General features: G+C 45.2%; 1 pseudogene; it reads right to left on the bottom strand.

Annotated features, from left to right (window-relative positions):
* Positions 1-6161: 6161 nt before the first annotated feature.
* Positions 6162-6567, bottom strand: LOC104986513 (annotated as a pseudogene).
* Between the last annotated feature and the right edge of the window lie 2869 nt (positions 6568-9436).

The raw sequence follows: 9436 nt of genomic DNA, 5'->3' as shown, positions 1-9436 counted from the left end.
CTGAGCTGCTGAATTAACCAACTCAGGAGATGCCCTACCTAGGAACACCAAGTTATATGAGGTAATAAATAGCCCATATTGTCTTGGGAATTTTGAATCATTATTTCTTTTACTTGCAGCCAAAAGCATCATCATGAATACATCCTACTTTAGAATATTTTAAAGCAATTAACTTTGGGGAGAATCCAAAGCCTTTTTTAGAATTCACCCATTTGCTCACTCATTCATTTTAAATAAATATTTACTGAGAAGTGGCAGCAAAAAAGAGATTGATCAATAATCACATACACATAAAATGAAAAACTGTGATAATCAGTAAGAAAGGAAAGCATAAGAAACTATGTGAGGGAAAACTGGAAGGGTATAATTTAGACTGAAAAGGAGTGATATTAAGACTTCACTTAGCAAGTGACGTGTGTGAACAGAGGTCTGAAAGCAGGTATAGAAGGAGGAAGGTATAGGGATGGGGCACAGTGTATGAAAAGCACTAGCATGATGCCCTGGAGGAAACTGAAGATCTATAGGATGAGGCTGAGAGGTTGGGGGAGGGCGTGGTACATCGCAGACTGAAGAGGTCTGCAGGCTCCAGATGACACAGGATGGGTCCTGGAGACCATAACAATTTCTCTCTTTCTTCTAAAAGAAAGAAAGAAATAAAGTTATGTGCTCTAAGCTGTGCTTCCCTAGTAGCTCAGATGGTAAAGAATATGCCGAGCCTGCAATGCAGGAAACTAAGGTTCAATCCCTGGGTCAGGAAGATCCCTCAGAGAAAGAAATGGCAAACCACTCTATTGTTCTTGCCTGGAAAATTCCATGGACAGAAGAGCCTGGCAAGCTACAGTCCATGGGGTCGCAAAAAGTTGGATATAACTGAGCAACTAAACACACACACACACATACACACACACACACACAGTTGTGCAAGATGATACCTTGGTAGGACTAGGTGAAGGGTTACAGGCCATTTCCCTCTAGTGCTTTTGTTATGGCATATCAGTCTGCAACATACAACCTGCCCAAGCCTGCAGGGCCATGGCTTTCCCATGACCTCTCCTTTTAAAAAAATTTTGGCTGCACCACACAGCTTGTGGGTGGGATCTTAGTTCCCTGATAAGGGATCAAACCCGCATTCCCTGATTGGAAGTGTGGAGTCTTAACCACTGGACTGCCAGAGAAGTCCCCAACCTCACCTTTTTCCTCCCACCTCTCTATGTACCATCTCTCCAAATATTCATCTTGAATCAGGATCACAAGAATCATGAGAAGTGCGCTGACAAAAGCAGAACACCCATGGAGAGCAGAGCAAAAGGGAAGAAATGAAAGAAGCAAAAGCAAAATATTTCAGTGGATGAATGGGAGTGGAAGGGTGGAACCCTCTAAGTCAACAGGCTGCCCCCATCAGCACTGCATTTTAAAAGATCATTCTGGCCCTGGTTTGAGTCTGCTGGTAAAGGGTGGCATGAGCATAGGTCAGGAGGCCCCTGGGAAGAAATTGCAGAAGCTCTGATGGCTCAGACCATGGTGATGGAGGAAGAACACAGGTGCAGATATAGTCCAGGAAGAGTAGTGACAGGATGGAGAAAGGGTGGGCGGAGGGTAGTGTCTCGTCAAAGCCGTGGATCCCATTTTCAGGAAAATGAACCTTCACAACCTTTTATATAAGTACAGTGACTCCTATTGTGGACTCCTGAAACTCACTCTCATTCCTGAGCTTAAAAGTCCTGCCTCAAGGGGCAGAATTGCAGACTTTTGGGGAAAAAAGTACTTCCTTCATCCCCACTTCTGATAGCAACTGAGTAACAGCGGGGCTGATGTTATTCTTTGTGAGGGTTGCCCCGAGTGGTTCAGTTTGCCTGACCTGAGTAAAGCCGTTGGCTTTAATAGCCCAATACCTGTAAGACCAGGGTGCCACCTTCGAGGAGCCCGGTCAAGAGGACAGCACAGGAAGGGCTTTCATAACTTTTTTTTTTCTCCCAAAAATGCAATGAGTAAAGAAGAAATGCAGTTTCAAAATGGGAAAAGCCAGTGGATATCTAGGGGAATTCTGGGCAGAGGTGAGAGGAGGCAGGCCCCCGAAAACAGAATATCCAGGACAGATGCCGAGAAGTAGGAGGGCGTACAAGAGGGAGCAAGGTCACATCAGGTCCCGTGACTCCCAGCCCTGCTTGTGTGGAGCCAGGCAGCTTGCAGTGGTCCTTGTCCTGGTGGCCTATGCTAAGGAGCGCAGTGCCTGCCCCTCATCATGTAGGGCTGGTCCATCAAACCTGCCTTCTGTTTGCAGCCTGTGTTATGATGACGTATTCCAAGTTGGTCCCCAAGGATGTAGGGACTCCTCCACAGGCCTGTGGGGCAGGTAAGCAGACTCAGACTGGGCTAGAGCTGCAGGGACTGGAACAATTGGGAGTGACCATTTAGGAGATCCTGCCCAAGGAAGGTAGCTAGCCATCTTAACTATGAGGTAAAATTGGGTTTAATCAGGCCTGGCATAAGCAGAAAGCTGGTCCAGTTTGAAGACCAAGGGTACAGTAATAAGATCTCTGAGTAGCCATAGTAACCAACATCAATGGTTGGTATTTTAAATCCAGGGGGGATATATCCAGGATGAAGCAGCGTTACTGACAAATGGCTGTTGGGTTGAGGAACAGGGTTCAGCTCACTGGAGAAACAAGGAGGCAGGAAGGGGCTGAGCAGGTTTTTAGGGTTCTAGTCCAGCAGGGAATGGATCAGGATCTGGCTGGATCCAGTGAGGGGCCACACACAGTGCTGGCTGTGAGCAGGGCTGGAGGGAGTATGCAGGTTCTGGTTCCCGCTCTGATCTTTTAGGTAACTGTTGGCTCCGGGTCAGACACAAGTGTGGCTCTGGTGGTTTGGCAACTGAATATGTTGCCAGGCTTGTCTCTCATTGGCTCATGAGTACAGTTTGAACAACACCTACGGGGTCTCTGGTCTTCATCCTGGGCTTGCCTGAGACAATCAGACTTCAACACTGCCATATGGATTTTTGCTGAGGTGTAACACTAGAACTGCCCATGCCTCCACTCATTAGACTCTCCTCTCCGCAGGATTTCCCTTAGCCTGCCCGGTCCAGAAATTGTTCTCTTGGGGTGCTGGCTATTCACCACCTTCCTCCAGAATCCTCAGGCAGCTTCCCACCAGACTGGGCACTCCATCTCTACCTCCAGCACAGGGGATCACCCTGGTATCACCCAGCCATTTCTAGTCTGGGTCTTGGAGCCAGATTTCCTGTTCTGAGTTCTGGCTCTGACACTTCCTATGAAGTAAAATCTTGAGTAGATTTCTTCACCCCCTGAGCCCTAGTTTCTTTTCCCATAGATGAGAAAAATAACCCTAGAGCAAGGGTAGATAAAAGGATTTCATGAGGCCATGCATGTGAAGCACTTGACCTAAAGCCCAGCACACGTAAATACTGTGTGATATTATTATTACAGTGCATGATTGGTTGGTCTGGTTGGTCTTAGAACTGGTGCTGCCCGCTGCCCTTGCCCTGGCTCCTTATTTTGGCTTCTGCCCTTTCTTCATCAATCTAGAATGCTGCGATACTCTCAGGCTGAGGTGCCTTGAGGTGCCTTAATATGCCTTAGGGAACTTCTGCCATTGCATTCATGTGAGAGGATATTCACATGTATATTAATATATATGCATGTATTTTTACAATGTTATTTATTTATTTTTGGCTGAGCTGGGTCTTCATTTCTGCACTGACTTTTCTCTATTTGTGGGGAGCAAGGTCTACTCTCTAGTTGCCAGGTGAGGGCTTTTCATTGCAGTAGCTTTTCTTATGGGGCAGGGGCTCTAGGCTGCATAAGCTCAGTAGTTATGGAGCATGGGTTCAGTTGCCTCAAGCCATGTGGGATCTTCCCAGACCAGGGACTGAACCCATGTTGCCTGCATGGGCAGGAGGATTCTTTACCACTAGGGCACTAGGGAAGTCCCACATGCATATATTGTAAAGGAAGGATAGGGATCAAATTCCATCAGTTCAGTATGACTCTTCCTTTTTAAAAAATCATTTCCATTCTGAATGGAGAACAGAGGGACCTCTACCCCTTCTGAAAACATAGTGAAGGTTTCACCTTTTCTTTCAGAAAACTTGTTAAGGGCTGAGTACATAGGATTGATGAGAAAAGATCATTTGATCCTTCAGCTTGGTTCACAGCAGGACTGGAATTGGTTTAATAATGGTAAGTACACAAGGAGATATTTGTAGGAAGGGCAATGACATGTTATTCTCCACCATCACTAATAATAACAGTATAAAAGTAAGTTAATTATAAGAGGCAAAAGTCAAGGCATCTGGTCCCATCACTTCATGGCAAATAGATGAGGGGAAAATGGAACCAGTGGCAGATTTTATTTTCTTGGGCTCCAAAATCACTGTGGATGGTGACTGTAACCATGAAATTAAAAGACACTTGCTCCTTGGAAGAAAAGCTATGGCAAACCTCTACAGTGTATTAAAAACCAGAGACATCACTCTACCAACAAAGGTCTGTATAGTCAAAGCTATGGGTTTTCCAGTAGTCATGTATGAATATGAGAATTAGACCATAAAGAAGGCTGAGCACCGAAGAATTGATGCTTTTGAACTGTGGTGCCAGAGAAGACTCAGAGAGTCCCTTGGACAGCAAGGAGATCAAACCAGTCAATCCTAAAGAAAACCAACCCTGAATATTCCTTGGAAGGACTGATGTGGAAGATGAAGCTCCAATACTTTGGCCACCTGATACAAAGAGCTGACTCACTGGGAAAGACCCTGTTGCTGGGAAAGATTGAGGGCAGGAGGAGAAGGGGACAACAGAGGATGAGATGGCTGGATGGCATCACCGACTCAATGGACATGAGTTTGGGTAAGCTCCAGGGGTTGGTGATGGAGAGGGAGGCCTGTGTGCTGCAATTCATGGGGTTGCAAAGAGTTGGACACGACTGAGCAACTGAACTGAACTGAGCTGGGAGTTAGTGAAGAACAAAGAAGCCTGATGTGCTGCAGTCTATGGGATAATAAAGTTCAGACTTTGCAGCTGAACAACAAGAACAACAGAAGTCAGTTTAGGTACAAAGAAGAGAGGACAGAGATAGTTTTAGCAGAATAAGCTTAGAAAATACAAAACTTGGAATTGTCCTTGAAGTCACATTTAAGATATAGAGTGCAGCGATGTTACCATAGGTAAGCACTCAGTGTGGATCTGTTTAGTCTATATGGTCTTACAGGGAAGTAGTAATTATCATGGCATTTTCCCTCATAATGGATCAATTTCCTTCTCCTTCACCTTTTTTTTTTAAGGATATTTGAAATATAACTTTACTTTGATTCTAAACAAGATTCCACCTCTCAATATTATAATATGACTATCAGATCAGATCAGATCAGATCAGTCGCTCAGTCGTGTCCGACTCTTTGCGACCCCATGAATCGCAGCATGCCAGGCCTCCCTGTCCATCACCAACTCCCAGAGTGCACTCAGACTCACGTCCATCGAGTCAATGATGCCACCCAGCCATCTCATCCTCTGTCGTCCCCTTCTCCTCCTGCCCCCAATCCCTCCCAGCATCAGAGTCTTTTCCAATGAGTCAACTCTTTGCATGAGGTGGTCAAAATACTGGAGTTTCAGCTTTAGCATCCTTCCTTCCAAAGAACGCCCAGGACTGATCTCCTTTAGAATGGACTGGTTGGATCTCCTTGCAGTCCAAGGGACTCTCAAGAGTCTTCTCCAACACCACAGTTCAAAAGCATCAATTCTTCGGCGCTCAGCCTTCTTCACAGTCCAACTCTCACATCCATACATGACCACAGGAAAAACCATAGCCTTGACTAGACGAACCTTTGTTGGCAAAGTAATGTCTCTGCTTTTGAATATGCTATCTAGGTTGGGCATAACTTTCCTTCCAAGGAGTAAGCATCTTTTAATTTCATGGCAACTGTGTTCCAAAACACCTAAATATGCAGGTCCAAAAAATGAAGGTATTTTTTTTTTTAACTGCCATATTCACTCCAAAGCCCATCCATCTCCTTCAGCATCCAAAGATTAAGCACATGTTCTGCTTAGATATATAATAAACTGGCAAACACACCGCACCACTGACATCATAGGACAGTTGCCTATATAACTAGACTTCTGACACTGGGCCCCAGCTTCACTTTCTCACAGGTCACGAGCTTCATCCAGGAGAGCATTTGTCTGAGCAACCTCTAAATCGTCCTTGTACTGTGCAGCCAAGGCTGGGTCCATGAACACCTCTGGCAGGGCAAGAGCAGGCAGGCATGGCGACAGTCCCCAAGTGAGGATCTCCAGTCAGTTTTCTAGCAATCCAGAGGAAGGGCTTTTCAAAGTTGTAGTTCGTTTTGGCAGAAATGTCATAGTCCTGAAGATTCTTCTTTCGGTGGAAGACAATGGACTTTGCCTTAACCTTTCTGTCCTTAATATCCACTTTGTTGCCACACAACACAATCGGGATGTTCTCACACACTCGTACCAGATCTCTATGCCAGTTAGGCACGTTCTTGTAAGTAACTCTCGATGTTACATCTCCCGACCAGCTGTATCCCATACATTGAACTTAATCGGTCCTCTTGGTATGGAACAAAAGAGGATGGACCTCAACACCCAAGGTAGCTACACACTTCTCAAATTCTCCAGTCAGATGACATTTCACGAATGTAGTTTTTCCAGTACCACCATCACCAACCAATACAAGTTTGAACAAAACTTGGGGTTCTCCTTGGGCAGCCATTGCGAAGCATCTCCACACTCGTCTGACTGAGGCTTCCTTCACTTTTTAAAACTGAAAAGTTTCATTATATTTTAATTGATGTATAGTTGCTGTATAATATTATGTAAGTTACAGGTGTGTGATATAGTGATTCACAGCTGTAAAGGTTATACTCCATCTGTGGTGGTGGTGGTTTAGTTGCTAGTCATCCAACTCTTTGCAACTCCACAGGCTGTAGCCCTCCAGGCTCCTCTGTCCATGGAATTTCCCAGGCAAGAGTACTGGAGTGGGTTGTCATTTCCTTATTCAGGGGATGTTTTCAACCCGCATCTCTTGCATCTCCTGCATCTCCTGCATTGGCAGGTGGATTCTTTACCACTGACCCATCTGGGAAACCCCATACTCCACTTATAATTATCACAAAATATTGGCTATCTTCCCCATGTTGCACAATATATCTTTGTAGCTTTAAAAAAATTAAATTTAACATTTTATTGGAGGATAATTGCTTTACAATGTTGTGTTAGTTTATGCTGTACAACAGTGTGAATCAGCTATATATATACATGTATTCCCTCCCTCTTGAGGCTCCCTTCCACCTCCCCCATCCCACCCCTCTAGGTCACCACAGAGCACTGAGCTGAGCTCCCTGTGCTTCTGACTAGCTATCTATTCTACACGTGGTAGTGGATACCTGTCAATGCTACTCTTAGTTTGTCCCACCCTCTCCTTCCCCCGTTATGGCCACAAGTCTGTTCTCTATATCTGCATATCTATTCTTGCTCTGCAAAGAGTTTCAGCAATACCATTTCCCCAGATCCCCATATATATGCATTAACATATGATATTTATCTTTCTCTTTCTGACTTTCTTCACTCTGTATGACTGAAAGATAATATTTAATCCATATGATTGATTACATATTTATTTATTTGGCTGCACTGAGTGAGTCTTAGTTGCACAGCACAGGGATCTTCAGTTGTAACATGCAAAATCTTAGCTGGTGGCACGTGGGCTTTAGTTCCCTGACTGAAGATCAAACCCAGGACCTCTGAGTTGGGAACACAGAGTCTTAGCCACTGGACCACCAGGGAAATCCTACTTGTAGCTTGTTTTATACCTTATAGCTTGTATCTCTTAATGCTCTCCCCCTATATTGTCCCTCCCTTGCTTCTCCCACTGGTAACCACCAGTTTGTTCTCTATGTCCGTGAGTTGGCTTCTTTTTTTGTTATCTTCTTCACTTTTCATTGTTTATGTGTCTTTTTACTTCCCCATATTCTCTACTCCCTTTTTCATTTTGCCTTAGTGACTATGTTGTTGTTTTCAGCCATTCAGTTGTGTCCAGCTCTTTGCAATCCCATGGATTGCAGCTTGCCAGGCCTCCCTGTCCTTCACTGTCTCCTTCACTCGTGTCCATTCAGTTAATGTTGCCATCCAACCATCTCATCCTCTGTCACCCGCTTCTCCTCCTGCCTATGATCTTTCCCAGCATCAGGGTCTTTTCCAATGAGTCGGCTCTTTGAATCACGTGACCAAAGTATTGGAGCTTCAGCTTCAACATCAGTCATTTCAATGAATATTCAGGACTGATTTCCTTTAGGATTGACTGGTTGGATCTCCTTGCTGACTAAGGGACTCTGCGAGTCTTCTCCAGTACCACAGTTCAAAAGCATCAATTTTTCGGCACTCAGTCTTCTTTATGGTCCAACTCTCACATCCATACATGACTACTGGAAAAATCATAGCTTTGACTACATGGACCTTTGTTGGCAAAATGATGTCTTTGCTTTCTGATACACTGTCTAAGTTCATCATGGACTTCCCTGGTGACTCAGATGGTAAAGCGTCTGCCTCCAGTGTGGAAGATCTGGGTTCGATCCTTGGGTCAGGAAGATCCTCTGGAGAAGGAATGGCCAGTTCTTATGGCGACCCCCAGACAAGCAAGTATTTTAATTAATGAGTGGGTTTCCCTATGGGACCACTGCACAGTATGAGGACTAGGCCTCCACCATGCCCGTAAATTTCTCAGGCACCTGAGAAAACCAAAACTGGCCAGGAGGAGTCTTGTCCCTTTCCTTCAGAGCAGAGCTCTCAACTATTTTCCTCACTTTTATCCTCACAAATTCTATAATGGCAGTCAAATTGAGGAAAATTGTTAGATCAGACTCTTACTTAACCAGTTAGCCAAGACCATTCAGTCTCCTACAATAGAGTAACCTCGGCATCTTTCAGCCGAGCCCCAGGTATTTCTTGATTTTTTTTCCACTCAAGCCCCCCTCCCCAGGACCTTTCCACTGGGTGGGCAATTCCCCTGCCATCTGTCAGCCAGCCTCCTACCCAGTATCTTTTGACTGGGTGAGAATTTCTTGGTATCTTTCAACCAAGCCCCACTCATTGTCCAGACCAAGAGTGGGTGTGCCCCAGATGTTTCACCTGGGCACCCCCCCCGCCAGTATCTTTTCTACTGGGAGGAGGCAGGTAACCTGCTCCACCACCAAATAAAACTCAGAATCTCAACCAATATGGGAGATTCGAGAACCAGGAGAGTCTTACCCAAATTCATCTGCACTCCCCAAGGAGGTGGATGGGTACAAGTGGCCACTGCTGGTACCAAAGCTCCAGTTCCTCAAAGAGTCCAGTGGAAGGAAGGAAGTCCACTCTGGGTCCCTTCACAGTTGCCATAACTTAACTCGCAGCTCTCAAGT

Source organism: Bison bison, unplaced genomic scaffold (genome assembly GCF_000754665.1).
Source record: "Bison bison bison isolate TAMUID 2011002044 unplaced genomic scaffold, Bison_UMD1.0 scf7180017864068, whole genome shotgun sequence".
Lineage (NCBI taxonomy): Eukaryota > Metazoa > Chordata > Mammalia > Artiodactyla > Bovidae > Bison > Bison bison.
Note: the sequence above shows the minus strand (reverse complement) of the source record. Positions and strands in the feature narration are given on the sequence as shown.